The sequence below is a fragment of the Talpa europaea genome (genome assembly GCF_964194135.1).
Source record: "Talpa europaea genome assembly, chromosome: 3".
Classification (NCBI taxonomy): domain Eukaryota; kingdom Metazoa; phylum Chordata; class Mammalia; order Eulipotyphla; family Talpidae; genus Talpa; species Talpa europaea.
This window is the reverse complement of record NC_140069.1, coordinates 11,215,581-11,239,653: the sequence shown is the minus strand read 5'-3', so window position 1 is coordinate 11,239,653 and position 24,073 is coordinate 11,215,581. Positions and strand designations below refer to the sequence as shown.

At 43.6% G+C, this 24,073-nt stretch overlaps 1 pseudogene across 1 annotated transcript; it reads right to left on the bottom strand.

The window, feature by feature from the left end:
- Window positions 1–9,110: 9,110 nt before the first annotated feature.
- LOC311168250 (alpha-ketoglutarate dehydrogenase component 4-like) lies at window positions 9,111–9,411 on the bottom strand (annotated as a pseudogene). Its single transcript has one exon. The product of its transcript is annotated as an alpha-ketoglutarate dehydrogenase component 4-like (transcript).
- Window positions 9,412–24,073: the final 14,662 nt, after the last annotated feature.

Genomic DNA, 24,073 nt, shown 5'->3' with positions numbered 1-24,073 from the left:
TCCTTCGTGGGACTCCGCGCCTCTCCTTTGTAAAATGAGAGCATCTTGAAGATTCTAGGAGACAGGAGAGAAAGGCCTCATGAGCCCCAGGCTTCGCAGCTATCAGGATGGCGGCTAAGCCTGCTGTAGGCCGGCACCTCCCTGCATGACAGCTTGACCTTGTCCCGTTCCTCACTGGGAATCATACTCCAACAGCCACCATGTGTGGGGTGCTCAGCACTTCTACACACCATCTCATTTAATCTTTACAAGAACCTGTGCAGTCGGGACTTATCCTCCTTATATAAATGCTAAAAATATTGTTCAAAGAGGTTAAGGAAGTAGCCCAAGATCATACAGTGACCTGTAGCTGGTGAAGTTGGTTGAGATTCAAATCTACGTTTGTTTGACTCCAAAGTCCATATTCTAAAGCAGTAAATTATATAGTTGTTAAGATTTCTGCAAGGGTGGATCCTTGGCTCTCAGCAGGAAATAGACGGCGCTCTCTGAAGACGTTGTGGAGGTAAGCCGAATAAGGAAATCAGTTCTAAAGTGCAGGCTGAGTTAAGGGACACCCGGGGGCTAGCGATAGCAGGGAGCTGCTGCCACCCTTAAGTCTCAAGGTGTCAGGGAGGGCTTTTTCCTGGTGGAGAGGCGTCACCTGGTAGGGACTGTGAATTTCGATGATGCCAAACTCAGGCCCGGAAGGATAAGACCAGGGGTCTTTCTGCCCTCTCTCTGCTCTTCATCTGCTGAAGTCACCCATTGTCCAAACTCAACCTTACCCTGAGGGCAAAGAAACTTAGTGAAGCAATCCCTAAAGGTCAGCCTCCTGGGGCCAGGAGCAGAGCAAAGGGGACAAACTTTTTCTGTAAAGGACCAGGTAGGAAAGGTTTAGGCTCTATGGACCATATAATTTCCATTCTGTCATAGCAGCAAAGCAGTCGCACAGGGCCCATAAATGAATGTTCCAGTAAAACTTTCCCAAATCAGAGTGCAGTCTAGTCTGACTTGTGGCCGCAGCTACCAACTCCTGTTCTAAACGAGACCCGTTTTCTTCTGGCAACAGGAGCTGGCTTGCTGGTCCTGTCCTCTCTTTTGCTATGTCAAGATTATAGGAGGAGACATGGATAGTCGTGGCGTTCTCACTGGGTAGTGGGTGCCATCCTAAGGGCACTGCAGAGACCATCGCAATTAACCTTGTGGAGAAAGCACTGGTTTATGTCCCTATCACACCTGGGGAAGTGTAAATAATTGAGCTGGGTCTAGGTACAGGTGGGGCTCACTTCTAGAGCCTTCACTGTCCACGTCATATGCAGGTTTCTTTGGCCATCCATAAGGTTAAGGACACCCTAGGAAAGCTTTCACAAGCTGAAATGATGAAAAGTGAGCAAGCAATTGCCATTCATTTAGATGGAAAAAGTTTTGAGCATTCCCAGATCCAAAAGTAATCTACGGAATCCTACCAAATAACCTGTAAAACCTAAAATATGACATAGTGAAAGCAGGAATGATGTGATACACATAGTCTCTAGAAAGCAGGCCCTGGGAGGGAGCTTGGTGGGGCCACTCTTGCTGTGTGGGGTCCTGGGGAGCTCAGGGTGCTTGCTGCCTCTAGAGTGACCGTCCCAAAGCAGACACTGAACATAGTTTTCTCTTGAGTACCAAAACCAGGTACCATTTCTGATTATTGTCTTCTCTTTAGCAGTCTTTAGACAGGATTGTGATTTCCTATTTCTTTATATCAAATAATTTTGGATAGTATACTACACATTGTGATTGGTATGTATAGAAACGCTGGACTCCTGTTGTGTTACTCTGAACAATATTAATTTTTTCCCTATCATCTTTCCTTATATCTCATGAACCCCCTCTCACTCCTTCTTAACCTCAGAAACCTCACTTTATGGTGTCCTCTGGTTTTTATAAATATTTCACATTGTTGAATTGTCCACTCTATAAGCATCCACAGTTTGCCATTCTGACTTGCTTTACTACACATCATTCCCTTAAACTCCTTCTGTTTTGCTGCAAATGGCAGCATTTTGTCTTTTTAAGGGCTGAATAATATTCCATAGTGTGGACAGATCACATCTCTTGATCCAATCCTCTACCAGTGAGGGCTTAGGTTGCTTCCATGTCCTAGATATTAAATAACATGAATTTTTTTAAAGCACTGAACTTGAGCTGCAAGCTGTCTTCTTTGGGGCTGGCGGTAGCTCAGTCTTTAGTTCACTTAATCTCCACTGGGCAACTCAGATCCTCTACATCAGCTGTGGGTACCTGAACTTTATCCTCTGGTTATTCAACACCCTGAGTGCAGTGGATGATCCATTGAAGATTTAGCCACCAAGTATGGCACAGACTGGGTGGGGTCTCCTTCAGGAAAAAAAGTCATGAAAGTATGAAATTCACCGTGTGCTATTTCCTTCTTCCAAGTGGTATAGCCCTTCCAGTAACGACTTGTTTTTGTTCACTCTGCAATATCTCCAGGGTGTGTGTGTGTTTAAATTTTGCCCAGAGATTTTTATTGTTATCTGAGGAGGGTGGTTCAATTGGAGCTTACTTTACTGCACTGGATGCAGAATCCCCTCCCTTTTTATCACTAAGAAATATTAGCCTTATTATCTGTTTTACAAAGCCAACTGTATGGTGTCATAATTATTGCTTTAAAAATCTTATGGTGTTTCCAGTGAGAAAGGCACATATTAAAAAAAACTAGCAACAACAAATGTTGGCGAGGTTGTGGAGAAAAAGGAACTCTCCTGCATTGCTAGTGGGAGTGCAAACTTGTCCAACCACTATGGAAAGCTGTGTGGAGATTCCTCAACCTGCTAAAGATGGAGCTTCCATATGATCCAGCAATTCCACTCCTAGGGATTTACCCAAAGGACACAGAAACATTTATTCAAAAGGGCACCTGCACCCCTATGTTTACAGCAGCACTATTTACAATAGCTAAGCTTTGGAAACAACCCAAATGCCCAAAAATAGATGACTGGATCAAGAAGATGTGGTACATATACACCATGGAATATTACTCAGCAACCAAAAAAGATAAACTCATGCAATTTGCAGCAACATGGATAGAGCTGGAAGGGATCATGCTCAGCGAAATAAGCCAGAAAGAGAAAGAAAAATACCGGATGGTCTCGCTCATAGCAGGAATTTAGAAAACCTAAATAAGGGACCAGGAAAAAGAATAACTATAAGAAAGAAAATATCAAAATCAACAAGCAACTATAAACCAGAGATATACTATGGGGGGAGGGGCAGGGAGAGGAAGGATTAGGGTCAAAATAAGGGGGTGCAATTGTATGGGGAATATAACCAAAACGAAAATGCATACATTGTGCAAAAAATGAAAAACGATGTAAGAATTATATAAAATAAAGTATTTTAAAAAATCTTACGGTGTTTAAGAAATTGGGTGTATATATATGTATGTATATATATCTATATATATAATGACATGTTTTAATCACACCAATTTCTTAATCTCTCTCTTCTTAATTTCTTAACATATAAATTGTATGTATTCTTTTAGATTTACTCCTTTTTGGTGCTCCTTATTTCTTTCAGGAGGTGAGTTATTGTCTGTGCCATTTCCTTTTAGCTGGAAGGATTGCCTTCAGAATGTCTCACAAGGAAGTTCTGCTAGCAATAATTTCCATCAGATTTGCTACTCTCGGACTATATTTATTTTGCTTTCATTATTTTTTAAAAAAGATTTTATTTGCTTTTGTGTAGAATAACTGGGGTGTAGGCCAGACATGGGGGGTGTGAGAAGATTCACCAGAGACAGAGTGGGGAACAGAACAGGTGGATCCACTGAAATACACTGCTGAGGGGAGCAGCCTGCAAGACAGGAGAGGTCTGCTGCACCACGTGGGTCAGCTCCCTGGGTGGGGATTGAACTCAGGCCATAGTGGTGATAGCGTTGAGACTTAACCCCTCAGACACCAGGGAGGTCCTGCTTTCATTTTTGAAAGAGAGTTACTAAATATGGATTTCTAGGTAGATAGTTTTTCTCTTTCATCACTTTAAATTCCTTTGTTTCTGGTAGGAAATCTCTATTCTTCTGATTGACAAAATTGTATTGACAGCTGTTCAAGATCACAGATTCTACTCTCAAATCTTTTCTTGAGACCATCTGGCGAATTTTTGCTATTGTGTTTTGCAACTTCAGAATTTTTATTTGCTTCTTTTATTTTTATCATTTTCATTTTTCTTTGGAGATTTCCTATTTGTTGACCAATTATTGGCCTTTTTTTCTTTACATTTTTGAAGAGTTGCTTTAGTTCTGTGAAAAATTATTACTACTTTATCTGATATTTTTGTATGATAAATTCCAAAATCTGGTCTCAGAGCTAATTTTCATTGACTTTTTTTTCACCCTTTACTATGTCTTTGAATCTTTAGTACAGGTTGCTTGAAAATTGGGTGCTTTAGTATACAGTAACATATATATATATATATTTTTTAACTTCCTTGAATTTAAGCTGCAAAATCTGTCTTTTTATTGTGTGCCTCTAATTAACTAGTTTTGCTTTTAAATTCTCTCAGTTATTTTTTAGCCAGGTGTCAGGTGTCCAGGTGTCACCCCATGAATGCATCCCTAACAGTCATCAATAATTGGGCAGAGGTTGTGCTCAGACACCTCCAGCCTTCGAGGATTCACCCTCTCTGGCTCCCTGTACGTGTGTGGGATGCCCTGGGACGCAGCCAGTTCTCGTCTCCCTTGGATTTCAGTTCTTGCTGATTGTTGTCTCTTTCAGGTAAGGAGTAACTTCCCATCCATCCAGGCAGGTGTGGAGAGAGCGCTTATCTCCGTTCTTCTCTAGCTTTGTCATTTCTAAGATCTCCCCACTAAATCTCCAGCTGCTCCAGGCCTTGCTCTGAACCGAGACAACAAAACTGGACATTTTTCCGTCTATTCCCAGCCAATCCCACCACATACAGTTGAGAAAGCTTGAGTGTTTGACCCTGCTTCCTCTTCAATGAAATCTACCCTCTTCCACCCTTCAAGTAGCTGGTTTCCTGGGCTGTCTCCAGGGTGTCGAAGCTGTAGCTCTCCCCTGCTGAGCGGGAGGTGTGCTGGGGAGGGGCTTCAGAGGCCAGACGGCCAGAGACTGCTCCCTTCTCACCTGAAGCTCCAGCACTTTCCCAGGAATGGATAGTTCTCAACTTTTCTGCCTTTGGTCAACTTCCCGTGCCCTGAAATGAATCTTTTTGATAATTTTAAATAGTTTTTAATAATTTTAAAAATAATATTTTTAATAATTTTCATAGAGGGGGGATCACTGTGCTCTCTGCTGTACTGCTACAGGGGGTTCCTTGTCTCTATCTTTAATAGCATGAGGGGCCTGAGTCACCTTTCAACAGCTGGGTTGGTTTTTTTTAAATTTTACATCATTGTTCATTTTTCTTTCTTTCTTTTTTTATTTTTGCAGTGTTTACTTTCTTTTCTCAGGTGTAGTCCCCATAGAATTTCTACTATCAATTCACCCGTGCACCATCACCATAGTCTTTCTCTCTCTCCCTCCCTCTCCCCTGCAGAATGTCTCTGATTTTTATCTTTTGTTGTGTGTTTTTTTTTAATTGTTATTTTTTTCCCTGGTCCTTTATTTGGTTGCCCTACATTCCTCTGATAGGTGAAACCATCTGATATTTTTCTTTTTCCTTCTGACTTATATCACTGAGCATAATCCCTTTTAGCTCCATCCATGTTGCTGCGAATGGCATGAGTTTATCTTTTTTGATTGCTGAGTAGTATTCCATTGTGTATATATACCACATCTTCTTCATCCAGTCATCTATTTTGGGCATTTGAGTTGTTTCCAAGTCTTACCTATATAAACAGTGCTGCAATAAACATAGTGGTGCATATATTCTTTTGAATTAAAGTTTTTGTGTCCTTTGGGTCGATCCCTAGGAGTAGAATTGCTGGGTCATATGGTAGCTCCATTTTCAGTCGCCTGAGGAATCACCACACACCTTCCACCAGGTTGCTTTTGCTTGGTGTTCCCATGGCCCTCGTCCCTAGGCCTTCCCTTTCAGCCTCTCAATGTCCTCATGTGGCTCTAGAAGCAGCAAGAAGTTGAATCTTGTTTTGTCTTTAGTCCAATCTGACCCTCTTTCATCTTTACTTGGAGTACATAATCTCTCCTCATTTAATACAGTTAGCAATGTGCTCAGTTTTAAACCAGCCATCCTCTTCTTTGTTTTCTATTTGTTATATCTGTTTTCAGTTTTTTCCTCTCCTTTCTTCTATTTAAAAAAAAATGCTTCCTTTCACTCTATAACAGTTTGTCAGTTATATATGTTTTTACCATTCTTTTAGTGATTACCCTACATATTTCAATGTATCTCCTCAACTTATTAATCCTAATATAAAGTACTCTTTCACCCGAGGTCCCTTTACCATTATCCAGAAAATGTAAGGACCTTAGAGCACTTGAAATCCATTTTCTCCTCCTGCCTTTGTGCTCATGACACTTTGTTCACTAAATTGTATATATGTATGTTACTACATGTTTATAGTATATGTATATTCTTATTTATTTATTGTCTCCATCACGGAGGCATAAATCATGTTAAGGCTATTACCTCTAGATAGCATGGGTTAGAGATAATATTTTCATTTGCATATTTTGCTTTTTCAAAAATAAGCATGTGTTTTGTCAAAAAAAGTTTTAATAAGACAAATGGAAAAAGAACCTTTGTCATGCAGACTGGAAGCCAAGGCGCTTCCCTGCTTGGTAGCCCTGCACAGTCTCTTTCCTGCCAGCAGGTGAATCAGAACTTGGGCTGGGCTGTGAGTGTGTGGGAAGCCCCTGGGGCCTATGTGAATTGCCCAGGATCGCCCAGCTCAGGCAGGGTGAGAAGACGGTGCAGCCTGGGGCTTGCTCACTCACTGGCCTGTTTCAGGCACTCATCGCCATGGGCCACTTTGCCCAGGAGGAGCTGCAACGTCTGCTTGTGGACGTGACAGGATGTTGTGCAATGACTGGGTAAATCCAGAGCCTTCCTTTCTTGGAGCCAGTGGAAACTGCCAGCAAAGCTAAGCCCATGTGAACAAGGGAATTAGGCACAAATCTGCAGTAACCTCTTCTCCACATGGTCTTCTCTGCCATGGTTTGGGTCCAGGTCATGGGGCAGGTCAAGCTCAAGGCTCCAGACCTTCCCTGCCTGTTCTGACATTCAGCCCCATCAAAACGCTGCTCTCCTGGGGTCTCATTTATGCAAAATTCCTTTCTTTGGCAGATGAGAAGGAACTGAATTAGTGAAAACATTGCTTTGTGTGTTTCTAATTCTTTTGAGGTGTTAACATCCATATTTTTTTGATTGCTCCAACAGGAAAATATAGAAACCACCAGAAAGAAATGCTCTGTGATTCCTACCATCAAATTTACAAACGGACCAATTCTTTCCTATTTCTCTTCTGTTATCATAGCGGAAGGATCCCTTCTCCCTAAGAGACAACTTCTTTGCCACGAGCTATGGATTCTCTCCTTGGTTACCCACTGTTCTCTCCTTCATCAGTTGCTTCTCCTTTTGCTGTTTTTTTTTTTTTTTCTCACCATGCAGATCTATTACATTATCTCCAACATCGAAAAATAAAAACAACCTGAATAATCCAATTTCAGGCTAAAGATTGTCGGATTGGACTAAAAGCAAACAAAACAAAACAGATGGCTCTATATGCTGTCCTCCAGAGACCAACTGCTCTCAGTGGGGTGGTGGAAGGAAACCACCTTCCTGATATATTTGCTTATAGGGAGAGTGTTTCTCTCCTCTCTTGCTGTCCCTTGCTCCCCTGTCTTTCTCCCTCCCTGTCTTCTCTCTCCTTCTTAACTTCCTCCTATATTGCATGCTCTGTCCTTAAAAGTTATCCCCTTTCCTTAAAATTTCAAAGCCAGATTTCCCTCTTAAATTTATCCAGTGCCTGGGAACTGATTCCATTTCTTTCAAATTTGGAAGCACTATGAGCCTGAAACTCTCGTGACTATTGTTTTACGCTTTTAGTACAAAAGGGAGCATGCCCGTGTGCTCTCAGCGTGACTTCCTAACCCCCGAGACATGCTGTATGCGCCATAAATGAATGATGACAGCGAGGTCATGCCAGGGGGTTGCCCATTCTAGCTGTGAGACTTATTTTCTACAGAACCTGCTATGCTGACATTGTGGCCCCCTCACGAAGTCCAGACCATTCATAGTTAAGACATTTCACTCTGAGTTTATGAAGTATTTATCTTTTTAAAAATATCAAGCAAGCACATTTTAAAATAAATACTAAAATTAAAGAACATTCTCAGGGACTTAAGAAATATGAATTAGTGACATATTTCCATCTCTCCCTTATAACTTCACTTTTCATGGTGTTTTGTTTTTGCCTTCATTTATACCCATAAAATGTGAATTGGTTTGGTTTACTATGTGCTGCCTGTCCTGTGTATGATCTCATTTTCTATGAGATAGATTCTATTCATATCTCCCTTCTCATACCCAGGAATCAAGGCTTTTAGATGCTTTAAATGGCTTTCCCAGCCTTACGGTCAGAGCGTAGAAGATCCAGTGTTGGAGACCAAGCTCACATCCAGTCATTTCTCTTTACTTCTTTGGTTGGTTTATTACAGAGACTGACATATTTTATAGGAACTACATATATTTCTTTCACTTACCTATTAAACTTCAGTCAGACATAAATTCTCAATGGTTTGCTTTTAATCTCATATGACTTCAACACGTGTGTATTGGCTGTTGCCTGAGTACATGGCATCATGGTGGATGCTCTAATGAAAAGGGCATAAAAAATGTAAGAACTGGGTCCTTTCCTTCCTGTAAGGACTATATACTATACAAAGGGTTTGGGGATGGTATAAAAATTACATATACGTGTAACACTCCAGTGCAAGACAAAATAGACTAAGGTAGAAATCAACATTTGTTGCACATTCTACTATGTGCGGGAATTTGTGGGTACTTAATTTATACAATCTCATTACTTTTTTTTTAACAGAATATTTATTAAAGTTGTTTCATGTACAATTTTTTATTTGTCATTTTGGAAGTCCTTCGTTGCAAAGATTGTTCATTTGTCTGATGACAAACTACAGCCATTCTGTGAGTTATTCTGGACCTCCACATTGAATACATTTGATTTCTTCTTGAGACACATGTTCCCTTCTGTGTTTCAGAGGTAATGTTTTTATTATTTCTGCAGTGTCTGGAGGACCCTGCTGCATCAGCCATTCTGGTGATTTATTTCCCCTGAGGGTGCTATAAATTGAAGAAGAGTAAGAGGGTCATCCAGAGCTCCTGATACCTTGGGTTTAGGATTGTCTCTTCTGTCAGGGAACCTGATTAATGGACCATGTGGCTTGACAACGTGAACAACCTGCTGGTGGATGCCATTTTGCTGCCCATCATGACCCCCAAGTAGAGGCAGCTTCTCATTCAATTTTATGATGCTGTGGAGAAGAACTCAGAGATTCAGTTTCCCTAATAATTTGGCTGAGGCACACACATAAGAAGTTGGAGAACTCAACAGACCAGCGTTTGAACCTTGGTTCCAACTCTTGCCTCAGGAACAAATAGAAGCTCAAAGATGTGAAAAATCACTTTTGAAGATAAGCAAAAGCATGACTGAAGAAGTGGCCCTTGAAATTATTATTGAAAGAAGGGAACATTGACAAGGCAACAAGCACAGGGGGCATTTCAGTCAGAGGGATACCAATGTGACCAAAGGAATGAGGGGGGACTTGCTTGGCTGTGATTTGAAGAATGGCACACAATACACTGAGTGGACGACATGGCATGTGCAAAAATGAAGGAAATGTGGCTGAGAAGGTGGGTTGTGTTCCACTGAGAAGGACTTTCTCTTGACAGGTGATGGGGAGAGGCAGGTGCGGGCAGGTCAGTGATGTAACCAGAGCCAGAGTTTAAGAAGATTAACTTTATGAGCTTCAGGCTGATTCATGGCTGATGTCACTCCGCTCTTCTGGCCCCCAAGCTGCTTTTTCTCAGATTCTTCTTCTCCCAAACAGTGAAAGGAAGAAGGCTCCATGGGTGAAGACAAAGGCTGTTCATTGTGCATACCGGTGGCATCCTCCAAGAATTTCTGCCTTTCTTTTTCCCATAAAGTCCACAAAGAGACATTCTTCCCCAGGGAGAATGTATTTTTTAAAATGCTTAGATCCATTAATCACAGAGAAATCCTAATTAAATGAGTCAGCACCAAATTAGTAATGATTTAAAAAACTGATAATACTGAGTGCTGGTGAGGATGTGGTGAGGTGGACACCCACAAGTAGAGCTCAGGGGAGTAGAAATTGATGATCACTGGCCAAGAATTCCACTGGAGTGTATTCATTCAAAGGGAATCATCTAAGATTGAAACAAAGATATATACCCAGAAAAGTTTACCACAAGATTAACTGAGAATACATAACAATTTGAAACAATTCTGATCTTAGAAAAAAGGTTAAATAAAATAAGGGACAGCTTTAATTTTTGTTTAATTTCACATTCAACAATGTGATAATGACTAATAAAATTTAACTCAAAAGTAATTTTTAAAATTTTTTAAAATATTCTTTTTTGGCTTTTTCTTTTTTTAAAAAAAGATTTATTTATTTATGCATACGAGAACTGGGGTAAAGGCCAGAGGTGTGGGGGGGCAGTGAGAGTATTCACCAGAGACAAAGTGGGGAGCAGTACGCGTGGATTGACTGAAATGCACTGCTGAGGGGAGCAGTGGGCGAGTCAGGAAAGGTCTGCCACGCCATGCGGGTCACCTCCCTGGCCAGGGATGGAACTCAGGCTGCAGTGGCTGGCGATAGCCTCATAATGCTGAGACTTAACCCCTGCACTACCAGGGAGGCCCGTGTCTGCTACGTTTTTGTGTTTTTTTTTTTTTTTCAAATTTATTTATTTATTTTAATAGTGTTTTGCTTTGACAGGTTGTCCACTATATAAACAAACAACATTTGTCTTTGTCATTCTGACTTTCTTTACTACGCACAAAGCCCTCGAACGCCTTCCTTTTTGCTGTAAATAGCTGTGTAATGTCTTCTCATGGCTGAACAGATTCTGTCTACTTTATTCTTAAGGAGATAAGGGATTCTCCCTCTTCTTCCTGCCCCTCATTTTTCTCTCCCGTCTTGCAGGTGGTGACAGAGATCATCAGTCTTTCATTTGGATCAGCATTGCATCTCTGCCACAAGAATTTCAAAAAACCAAATAGAGCATCCCAGAATAACACTCACCACACTCGATGCTACTGTATAAACCGCCTTTAGAGATTAACTGGCCTCCTGTGTAGCTACATGATAAGTGGTCCCAAGTCAAGGCTGCGGTGGCTGAGGTCCTGAGGAAGCCGAGCCCTTGAGGCACTGAGACCCCGAGGAGGCCGAGACCCCAAGGCAGCCGAGACCCGAGGAGGCACGCCTGCACATGTGCCTCCCTCCATCGGTGGTGTCATCAGAACCTTCGACCGGAGCCGACTTCGTATGCCCAGCACCCAGGACAATGTGCAGCCCCCAGTAGGTAGTCGGTGAATATTTGTACCAAGATGAAGAGAGGAAGACCATGAGCACGGTTGGAAGAAGAGAGACAAAGACCCAGAAGTCATAGCCATCCCAAAGAGGACGCAAGGAAATCTCAAGTTAAGATGCCATTTATCAGATGGACAAAAGCAAGAGCTTGGGGGCAAAGCCTCCAAAAAGAGCAAGGAGTCAGTCAGTCAGTCAGTCATCACACAGTGAACAAGTCCTGAGTGACTATGCTGTCCCTTCACTGTGCCAGGGATGGGGTAGAGCGTTGAGCAGGGAGGCAGGCTCCCGTGTTATGCTGGAGCAATTGAGGGAAGGGGACAAGATTGGTGAGACAGAAAGGAAGCAAGTAAATAAGTAACATAGCAGATGGTGAGGAATGTGGTGGAGAAAAACAAAACACACTGATGTTATAATTCTGGGGGCCAAATGCCAGGATGGTGCTGCAGACTGGTGGCCAGGAACAACTCTTTGAATCCACTACCCCATTCTGCCTTCGTCTGCCATGCATGGTCTCATCTTCTCTCACCCATTCATTCATTCACTCATTTTTCCCAGGGCTTCTTCAGCTGTTGTCAGACACTATGCTTGGCCCTGAGCCTGCAGGAGGAAGATTCAGCACCTCCCCTCCTGAGCCCGCAGAGAGACAGGGTATCATCTGCTGGCAAAGCAATGTGCCTAGGACTATAAACAGCCCAGGCAAATGCTATGTGGGTAGAGAGTTAAGGAGGTGAGGATAAGTCTACAGAGAAGGTTTCCATGGGAGGAGATGTGAGCCTTCAAGTGGAGGGGTTCACAGTATAAAACAAAAAGAGAGTGTGTCCAGGATTTGCATTTCTTCTTGAAAGAACTAGAAACAGGTGTAGCGGACCAATGAAGGGCAGCCTCCCCTTCATGACTGCTCCATCCCCAAGGCTGAGGATGGTTGTCCCTGGGAGCTGCTGCTGAGACACTTGACATGAGGCCAGCCAGGGATAGAACTAAAGTCACCACCCAGGGACAACATTGGGTCTTAGACTGACTTTCGCTATGGTCAAGTATAGAAAGGGCTCTGGCACGTTGCTCTTGCTAAATGCAAGGGTGGGTCATGTTGGCAGCGTATCAAAAATTAATTTAAATAGTTAAACAGACAAGAACATTCATAGCCTCTTGGCAGCAAATCCTTTCTTCTTCCAGTTCTGTTTGGTTCCAGAGCTGGGATGGGTGTGTGTGCGGATGGGTGGGGAGGTAGGGTGGTGGATGTACTGGCCTGATGGCCCAGTTTCTGTGGAAATTCAAGATTTGGGGGGAGGATCCTTCTGTCTGCAGCTGGTTTGGATGGATTCTTGTTCAGCTCACCCCCTGGATGCCACTCCCAGGCTCCAGGTGGGTCCTGCAGCCTTTCCCCAGAAGGACTCTGCCATGGCCCTCACTGCCCTTGTAGACAGAAGACAGCCCAAAGTAGGGACTGAAGGGCCAGATGCTGTTCTGGAGCCCCTTCCTTTTGCATTTGATAAAGTTAGCAGACAAAAATTGTTCTCATAGTTCCAAGGCATTTGGGCTCCCAAGGGAATTCAGAATAGCCCTCAATCTTTTGGTTGTTTTCTTCTCTTTAAAAATAATGTAAAAATAACTTTCATTTTTTATTATAAAGAATTATCTGTGTTTTAAAATAGAAGATACAGATAACTGAAACACTGATAGGTCCTCAGATCTTGGCTGCTAAATGTTATTACACACTAAAAGCAAGCACTTCCTTTAGAGAAATGGCTGCTTGCAAGGCTGGGGAATAGAAGGTACAAGATAAGCCTGGAACATCTTGCTATGTCAGAAAAAAAGACAGGAAATGCTTAAAAATAAATGAAGCATGTCTAAAAGGCATAAAAGTCAGCTTGAATGGGCTTTTAGTGGCTAAACCTATGACAATTTTGATCACCAAAATAAATATGGACAGTAATGAATTGTCACCCATTGAATAAAATGAGACTACAGTCTATTTTGATAATAAATAAATAAGGGAGAAGTTCGTTCTTATAATTAACAGGAGAAATGGTTACAATAGAAAATTTATTTTGAGTCTATGTAGTAAACATTGATTCAAGTAAGATTCACTAATCAATTCTAAGTGGGGGATGGGGAAGATGCAGGATAAGGGATCTATCTATCTATATATCTATCTATATCTCAGATCATAGTTACAAAGGAGTAACACCTAAATGACAAAAAAATAATTTTACCACCAAAGGACAGATGTCATGAATCTCTAGATGTGATACCTTGAAAATGAGGCAACATCATTTAAGTAATATTTTGGTGCAAAATTCATAACCTGAATCAAGTCATAAGGAAATATCAAACTTAAATTGAGGGGCCATCTCTAAAGTAGCAGACCTGTGTCATGAAAAACTGACCATGATGTAAAAAACAAAGGAAGGCTACTAACAGTTCGAGATGAAGAAGACAAAATTTGTGACAACTAAGAGCAATGCACAGTCTTGAACTGGATGCTGGACAAGGAGAAAATAAATTCCTATAATGGACATCGTGGGGACAATTGATTAAGTTAGACTATGGATGGCAGCTTAGATAAAGCTTACATATGAATCGTATTTCTGAAGTTTACTCTCATTCTGTGAACAAGAGAATATTCTTGTTCTGAAGAAATGTTTATTGACATGTTAAAGGCTAAAGGGGACATGATATTTGAAACCTACTCTCAAATATTCACTGAAACTAATTATAGGAGAGTCCTTAAAATTCAGAGTTCATTAGTGCTACAGTGGCTGCTCCTGGTGGCCTAGCAGCCATCACCTTCCACAAAACAAATAGGTAGTTTCATGGATTCCATGAAACAAGAGAAAGAAGGAACATGCAGAGACTCATGGCTGTTCAGAGAAGGCAAAAAACAAACAAGAAAAGTTTGTTTTTTGAGCTTTACCATAAACAGCTGCAAACTGAGAATACAAACGAAAGGCTACAGGATGCATGAAAAGAGAAACCCTGACCAAGAGTGATGGACAGACTCTACAAGGAGCAGTGCCTCTGTGTCTCCTCATAGAGTGGGGCAGTTTCAAGGTAAAATGTGTTCCAGTCTGATTAAGCAAAAATGAAAAGAGAAAATGAGAAAATGGGAAATATCTGTCCACAGTTCATGTCCAGGGTAGACAAAATTATTATTATTTTTTTAAGATTTATTTATTTATTTATACAAGCACTGGGTACAGTCAGAAGTGCGGGAGGGTGAGAGAATTCACCAGAGCCAGAGCGGGGAGCAGAACAGGCAGAGTGACGAAGTACACTGCTGAGGGGAGCAGCGGGCGGCAGGAGAGGTCTGCGTGCCATGTGGGACCCTCGCCCAGCGGCTGGGGATTAAACCGGCGCTGCAGAGGCTGCGGGCAGCTTCGCAACCCAGCGCTTAACTGCTATGCCACCGGGGAGGCCCTAAAACAAAATAATTAACAGTTACATGAATAGTGGGAAAAAAAGAAGAAAACTGAAGAAATTGTGGGAGAGGATAGTGACTAAAGTCTGCTGTGTTACAAATAGGTTTACATGAAAACCACCTAGATAGGGAAACTTCATTAGGCCTACAGGCTTATGTCTCAAGAAGGCCTCGGTAACGCAGCCTGAACCGAAAACTGCCAATTGCTGCCAAAACTTGGTGTTAAGAAGATTCCTTCATCTCCTCCATATACAGCTTAGGCTGTTATTAGCAAAGGTGCTATCATTGAGTTGAATATGAGTGACTTGAGCCGTGACACACAAAGAGAAATGGTTATTTGGGGAAAACATGCCCAGGTTACCAACAATCCTAAAAGGATGGAAGCATAAATACATTCTTACTGGTTTTCTCTGCTTGTGATTACTGAAGACTCCACATCAACCATTGCTGTGATGTTTCTGAATACCTGCCCATAGTCTTCCATGTCTGTCATCATCAAAAGACCTACTTATTCTATTGTAAAAAATAAACATTAAAATGGCCCAGTTAGGGCTTCCCTGGTGGTGCAAGGGGTTAAGTCTCAGCACTATAAAGCTATCTGTAGCCACTGCAGCACAAGTTCGATACCCAGCCAGAAAGCTGAACCACATGGCGTAGCAGACTTCTCCTGTCTCGCCCGCTTCTCCCCTAAGCAGTGTATTTCAGTCAATCCACCTGTTCTTCTCCCCACTCTGACTCTGGTGAATCCTTTCATGCCTCACCCCACACCTCTGGCCTATACCCCAGCTCTTGTATGCATAAATAAATAAATGAAATCTTTAAACAAATGACCCATTTAAAAACTAATTTTTCTTTTTGGGTCTGCTTAGTTGTTCATAGAATTGATTTTTTAAAAATAATAAAAATAAAAAGAATTATGTGAGCCCAAATATAGATAGTGAGAATGAAAAAGAGAAATAATGCAATAAGGATATCCTAGAGTTCTTTGTAATATTCTTACAAGTTTGTGGTAAGTAAGAAATTATTCTAAATCATAGGCTTGAAAAAGAACAAAAAATATGTTGGAATTAGCTATTTTTAATAGTAATTAAAATTCAGCTGTGAACAAAGAACACCTGTACCTTTAAATTTAGGTGAGTGTGGCCTACACTGTGGTGGCTGTCAGTCCAGAACTCACATAAAAATGGAATCAGATTGAAGCTCAGTTTGTTAGTAAAGCAAAGTGTCACGATGGCTTTCCTCCATACGTGGACATACCCATAATTTATAATAAATCTTAATTATGAACAGCATCTATCATTATTTTGTATTATTCAATTGCCTAAAAAGTGCCTTCATTTCTTTAATCAATAGCTGCCAAATTGTAGATGGTTTCCAGCTTTTCCACTTATGACTAATAATGGATTTCTTCAAATCAAAGGACATATGGCTTTGTAACTCCATCACCATTATTTTATCCACCACAAAAGAAAGAAAAAGACATCCGATTTCTGAGATGTTGGACAGTGTGCATTTAGAATTTGTGAAATAAGTGCTTTTTCTTACATGCCTAGGAACTCTGAGGTCTGTGCTGAGATTCAGGTCAGAAAACGAGGCTGCTTGGGGCCCTTTGTGATTGGGCAAGTTGCTTAAAATTCTGGAGTGATTTGCGAAGTTGTTTGGGATCATTCAGAACCCAAGAGTCATTATTAAAATGAAGATAATAATACCTTTCCTGACCGACTTGTTTTTCACTTTTACTAATGTTTGCTAAACACTAATGTTCTGTGTCATTCACGGTGACTGCACATGCGGTGTTTGCAATTTAGTGGGGGAGACAAACAAACACTGGTTCTGCCTGGGGAAATCGGGTATGGTTACTGCAGGAGCAGAAGAAGGGAAATGTGGGAGAAGTTGATGACCCTACAATAATGATGAGCAAATATGTTTCATCGTCTTCTATGCCTGAGACTGCACGAGGTGCTGGAGTTGAGTAGGCATTTTTGAGACATACTCCCAGGCAGAGAGTGCTCCATAGGTGTCTGATGTATTTAGGAAGCAGGGAGTGGTCCACAGAATGTGGGGAGCTGCAGAAGAGGAGACAAAGATGGACTATTACTAACTCCATTTTGTTGCTGAGGCTCAGAGGGTGCAATGGTCTAGCAATGACCCACAGCTAGAGTGCTGCATGGTTTGGGATTTATCTATTGTCTTTTTAGCCTCTTCACTCTCTCCCGTATGATGAATTTCATAAGAGAAGGAACCCTCTTTTATCCCAAGTCTAGTATAAAGAGGTTCCATATGTTTGTTGAGTGAATGAATGAGTGAATTACATGGAAGTAATGGATAACAGACCCCTTCTCACAGTTCATAGGGCTCTCAGCACCATTTACATCATTTCTGTCCCAAACTAGGTATTTCCTAAAGGCCTGCGTGGCCCTGTCCCAGCCCTCCCTTGCTTGGATTGTGCAAGGAAGTAGCCACACTTGTCTAACCACTCTCTGTTAGAACTCCTGTCAGGCTCCTGAGAAGCCAATCTGAGTTGGAAGGACAGATAGTGCCTCCTGGGGCCTCAGAGTAAGCATGGGCATGGCTATCTTGGAACCTCCCTTCTGTGGAGATCCCTGGAGCTGTGACTTGAGGGAACTGGTTTAGCCAAGTAGGTAAATCTTGTTTCCAAGGTGATCTGCTTAATGAGAAGGATGAGTAAGGGTTTTATGAGCTGCAAAAGGCTGCACAAACAGGATAGGAGAGATTGCCTTTTGGTAGTGCTACTCCTGGGGTGGAAAGGGTTCTAATAGGTACCTTAGCATTCATGTCATCTGCCCTCCATTTCACAGATGAGGACAGTGAAACCCAGATAGGGGAGGTATTTGGTCAAAGCCAGGCAGTGGACAAGGAGATAAAGGAGAGGAAACCCTCTGGTGAAAAGGTGGGGTGCTGGGATAGCTAGGCTGGGTCAAATCTCAACTTCACCGATTACTAGCTGGGGGGTTGATAGCCAAATGAACTAAATTCTGATAGCATGAGATTCTTTATCTGTAATATGGAGGTAATCATTATTTTAAGTGTTGTCATAAGGAGTGAGGAAAGTAACAAGTGCTTGGAAAGAGGTTTGCCGATGCCTGGAATGTAGAGAGTGATAAAATAAATGTTAACTGCTATGACATCATCATCATCTATTGTCAGAGCTGGGGCTGGGATGAAAGTCTTCCTAACTCCCATTCTATCTTCTACAGTCACTGGATTCCCTGAATTCAGCAAAATACAGATTGAGCTGACCCTGGTTTCATTCACTCATTAAGTATTGAAGGAATCCCTTTTATGTGTTGGTAAAAATGCTGTTTGTAGAGTGTGGGCAGGTGACAAGTAGGAGGCATAAAATGAAACAAACAAGACTTTGCTATCAAGGTATGCATGGCTTGGGTGTATGTGTGGGCTGGAAGTGACAGGGAAAGAAAAGAGAGGAAGGGTCCCTATGTTTAAGAAGCAAGCCATCTTAGAAGGTGGAATTAATTCTGGAAGTTATTGTGGGAGATGATGGAGCCATTTGGAAAACTGGGTAGACGTTGAGTTAGCCGGATCTCCTGAGTGATTTTTAACATTTTCTTAAGATATTCCCATTTTTTTAACCCACTTAATACAGTGAACAAGTTTTAATTTTAAAAGAAAAAATGATAAAAAATAAGACTCACTAGGAAAATGTATGACTTTACAAAATAATTTCTATATCCTTTAATAATACTTATGGAATATCTACTATGGACATGGTGCTGGGGCATTTGCTATGGAGGGTGCAAAATCGTATAAAACATCTCATCCCTAAAGCAATGAGACAACATTTGCCACCACCAACTGCTTGTGTAAGTTGCAGAGACTGAGCTAGCGAGATGGGTAAGAAACAGAGATGATGAACTTTACTGAAGACCTGTGAACACCAACGGTGTGAGTTCTGAGGCTTCTTTGAGGAGGTGACACCTGGGTGGACTCTTCCAGCATGAGGAGAGGGGTAGGGTAGGATGGAGAAGGGAATTTTGTGTAAAGGCCTGCAGGGAGAGCAAAGAACTAACTACAACACTTTGATATTTCAAAGTCTTAAGACAGCGTGGGCATCAGTGGGGAGGGAGGCAACCATGACAAAGGACTGACTACACTGCCAAAATGCCAGGGCATGGTTCTGAATGCAAAATGAGATATGATCGTGTTTGCATTGGAGTGGCTGTGTTGGAGGTGGAATGGGGGCAGACTGGCGATAAGAAGACCCAGCAGAGTCTAAGTTAGAGATGATGGAGGAGGCCTCAGTGGGAGCAACAGAAGCATGGAAAGAGGGAATCAGACTGCAGAGTTACTTAGAACATAAAATCTGCAGAATTTGGTGGGAGACTAGAGCAGAGATAACCCATTTTGCTGTGAAGAGCAGCTTTCCTCTCCAGAGCAGAAGTAAAACACCAAGTACTTGATTGACCAGTCAGCCTCCTTTGCAGCTAGGTCCTGGGTCAGTGACCCTGGCCAGTGACTCTGCGTGAAGTTTCCTCCCTCTTTCCGTGACTGCAGCATATCCCCAACGTGATGCCCCGGACAGAGGGGGCCATCTTGTAAACATGGAGGTGGGGGAAGGGTGGGACCTCAGGGAGAATATTCTGTGGATGACAGAATCAAGAAATGATAATGACCTGCTTGTGTCCTTGGGCCTCCGAATTAGCCCTCTCTGTAAATGCTTTCCTCTGGATTTCTAGATATGTGAGTACATTCCTCCAGTTAAACTCCTTTTAGTCAGATATTCTTTTATTCATGTCCACCAATGCAGTGACTACACGAGCAGATTGTTTGAGTGGAGGGTGACGTAGCCATAGACCAAAGTGTGAGTTATGCACCACATTTAAATGGGTGCAGTTGGGTGTGTTAGTCTGATAGTCAGGGACTACTAGGATAACAGTTGAAAAATAGCCATTGGAGTTGATATTTGTGCAATTATTAGTAGCTTTTCACAGGGCAGCTTCAGGAGAGCAACGGAGGCAGAAAAGCCAGATACAAGTAGGTTCAGGAGTGAGCCGAGTGCAGACAGTGAATATGGACTAACATCTAAGACAGTTGGTGAGTCAGAAGGAGAAAAGTGGATAACAGTGAAAGGTCAAGAGTTTTTCCCTCTCTCAAAAATTCTAGATGAAACTTAACATAAAAAATTATCCATTTTAGAGTGTACAGTTCAGTAGTTTTACTACTTTTCCAATTTTGCACAGCCATGCAGTGAGTCTTCTTCATTCCTTTTCCTCCTAGGTCCCGGCAACCGCCAGTTTTCTTCCTGTTTCTGTGGATTTCCTTAAAGTAGCTATTTCCTATAAATGGAATCATCCAATATGTGGCCTTTTATGACTAGCTTCTGTCACCTTGCATGTTTTCAAGATTCATGCACATGGAAGCATATATGAGCACTCTGTTCCTTTTTATGGCCAAGGAATAGTCCATTGTGTGGTGTGGATATGCCACATTTCATTTGTCCATTCACTGTTTGGTGGACATTTGGGTTTTCCCTCCTTTTGTTTGAATGGATGGTGGTTTTAGGTTAGACAAATTAAGCAAAAGCTATCCATCAGACTTGGAATAATGCTGCTATGAACATTGGTGTGCAAATGTGTGACTGTTTTCAATTTGGGGGTTATAGGTCTAGGAGCAGAACCACTGGGCTATATGGTAATTCTATTTTTAATCATAGAAGAGACTTGAGCATGCCGATGGGGGAAATTGACCTGAGAGAAGGAAGCCGAAGATGTAAGAGAGGGGAGATCATTTATAGATCAGAATCTTGGGGGTAAGCGAGATGGAATCAAGTAAGAGCACAGGTGGAGAGGTTGGACTCTGGGTCACGGTGACCATATCCTCTGAGACAGGGCGGGAGGTGAGAAGGAATGTGGAGATGTCTTTAGAGGTAGGAGGAAGTTGAGATGGTTTATACCTGAGGTCTTAATTTTCTTGTTGCTGTAGGTGGTAAAGTAGGAGGTTGAGCCGATGGGGAAATAGCAAGGGCTCTGGGGGAGGCAGACTTGGATTTGAATCGGATATGCTCCTTCCTTCCTGCTGGCCGCTACTGAGTAGCCGGCACTGAGGCCCTGGCCCCTCATCTGCCCTCAGGAGAAAACGTCCCTCCTGCTGGGGATCCCTTGGGAAACTGCTGCTAGTGCCTGGTGTGCTGGAGGCTCTACGCAGAGCATCCCCCTGCTGTTAGCCTCGGGGGTAAAAGGAATAGAGATTTGGAGCAGACACTGGGGAGGTGGGTAAAGAATTTGAAGGCAGATAAACAAAAACTCTGAAAAAACAGCTGAGAACTCTGCTGGAGCTCACAAACCAGGTTTAAGTACAAGATACAAAGCTTGTTGTGTCCACCTCACCACATGCAGCCCTGGAGCTGGGACAGGAGGTGCAGCTGTGGTGGACGGAGAAGACAGGGGTCGACAAGAGGAGGGGTGTGGAGTGTGTTTTGTGAAGTGACATGGAGTGTTGCAGCTTCTCACCACACTGGCTCAACTTCTAATCTTTTGAGAACAATGAAGGAAATAAAGGCTGGAACCCCCGATTGAGCCAGAGGCAGTTCCATGGCCCAGGCTGGGCCAAGCTGATCTTGTGTCCTGGGAATATGATATTTTCTGGAATAGTCATTCTCGTCAGCCCAGGCAGATTGTTAAATCAAAAGCTTGGGCAGCCCAGGTTGGGGGTCCTGTGTTGAGGGTCTCTCTGCTTTTGTCCTTTTTGCATCCCCGACTTCCTGCTGCTGACTCCCTGGTGGCAGCCACAGGCAGGGCAAAGCTTCCTATAAGAACACTTTAAGGGGATTGTTGAAGGGTCGGCACATCTGAGCCAGTTCTGAGCGGGTCTGGACCTTGGTTTCCTCATTTGTACAGTGGGGAGCTCCTTTCAGTTCATGGGGATTCTCTAACTAGTGACTGGAGCCAAAGACTGTTACAGGTGCTGCCTCTGGAAGGGGCTGCTGGTGAGGATAGATAGCCTCAGGGAAAATGCGAACAAAGTATTGTATTTGGGGGTGGAGACTCTGATAAGAAATACAGGGGACTGCAGAAACAGCCCCCAGCATTCAGTGTTCGAGGATTCAGTGTTATATATAGATTGGATTCAGCTTTTGGGATTTCAGTGCATTTGGATCTTTAGGGATTCCAGAGTCAGTGATTTCTGTCCCCACCATACCCATCTTCCGGAAGGCTGTTGTGGGCCTCTGAAAAACATGGAGAAGCCGCCAGCAGCCAACCTCAGAGAGGAAAAGTTTGGAGGCTTTGCAAGTAGCCGAGTGTAGGGTAAGTGAAACTGATACCAGGCTTTTCTGCCCTCCCGCCATTAGGATTCATGATGGACCCCTGCGGTCCTGAATGCATGCCTGATGGTGGGTACCTGGAGTAGGGTGTGGGCCTGCATAGGTGGGTACACCTGTGCTGAAAGACTGGGCTTATAAGTGTGGTGTCACAGGGACGCCAGCAGAACCACGAGAGAGGAGAGCAGGGAAGCAGAGAAGGCCGGAGAGCCCAGAAAGAGTGAAGACTTGCTGGGGCCTCCCAGCCCCCCTGGCACCCCTGTCTGCCGTGTATCTGGTAAATCCCAATAAAAGCCTGAAAAGCCACTGAGGGCTCCAGGACTCTCTCCTCCTTTACTCCATTTGCTCAGGTCATAGAAAACCTGCCCTATGGCCATCCCGCTGTGACACTGAGCTACTGAAACTGCTCCCAGCTTTGCTGCAGTTACAGCCTGGCAGGGAAGGCGAAGACCTGAAGCAGGTGCTTGGCTGAGCTGCATGAATGTGGCCATTCGGCTGCTGCAGCTGCTGTCTTGAGTGTTGCTTGTCTGGTGCTCGCTGGGGCATCTCTGCAGCTCTGGGAGTGTCTCCTGTTGTGTCCTCTGCTGCCTTCGTGAGTTGGATCCTGGCCTATAGTCTGGCTGCTGTGAGCTCTGTGTCCCCAGTGGCAGGCAGACGACCCCCTGGGAGTGTTTGTGTTTAGGACTTTAAAACACTGGACACAGCTTCAGATGAGGGAAGCGGCCATCTTTGGCTTCGGTAACTCTGTTTTCCCTGGTTTGTTAAATCCCATTATTGCTGTCCTCTGAACCTGAACCTGAGTGGTCTTACAATTGTGTGTGTGGGTAAAGAACTCAGGTGGTGACTGATTAACTATTTGGGCAGTGTCCTTGGTCAGTTTTAGTGTCCCGTGCTACTGGGTATCAATTCTGAGGGCCAAGATGCTGAAAACACACCGCATGTCCCCTTTAGTGGCCTCCCCGCTCTGCTGTTACCCTCCCCACCTCCCCAACTGCACCAGGCTATTCCCCGAGTGCCACTTCCCCCACCTGTTCCTAATGGACAACACAGGGTTTACCCACCCCCTCACCCATTCCTCAGGGCCCTCACTGGACATAACATGGCCACACTATTGGTCTAAATATAGCTCATGTTTATGTCATGTTTAAGGTTACTGGAGTCCTGCAGGCCTGGCTTCAGGCCAAGGGAGCAAGCTCTCCGGATGGGAACGCTGGAGAGGAGCTGGACGTCAGGCGGATCTATGAGTGCCCACCTCCGCTCCGGTGCCCCTGCCTTGACCCCAGCATGAAGGACAGCGCGGAAGCAGAGGACTGACCCGGCTGGACCGGTGGGGAAGGCTGTCCAAGCTGCTCCAATTCCATCCTCCCGGGGCTCTGGAAGGTAGGCGGGCAGATGTGAGCAGGAAGGGAGGCTCAGGGAGCAAGCAGATAAGAGTGAAGCTGAAGACACACCCTGGGCCGGAATCCTGGCCTCGCCCCTCACTGACTACTGGTCTTAGGCCAATTTCTCAACTTCTCTGTGCCTCAGTTATCGCATCTGTAAGACAAGAGCGATGATTATACTGCACGTACCTCACGGGGTTACCGCATTAAATGAGTTGATATTTGTGAAGCTGCTCCAGGCACCAGAAGAGTACTTCACGTTCTCAATCCACTCGACCCGCCCTGCGAGGGTCCGGGTGGCCCTGTCGGCTGGGTACCCGTTGAGCAGGCTGGAGCAAACTGGGCATCAGCCCTGCACCCCTCCCAGCACAGCTGCCCTCGCCATGAGGGTGGCGTGCAGCCCTGCAGCCCTGCTGGAGTCACAGTCTGGGCCAATCAG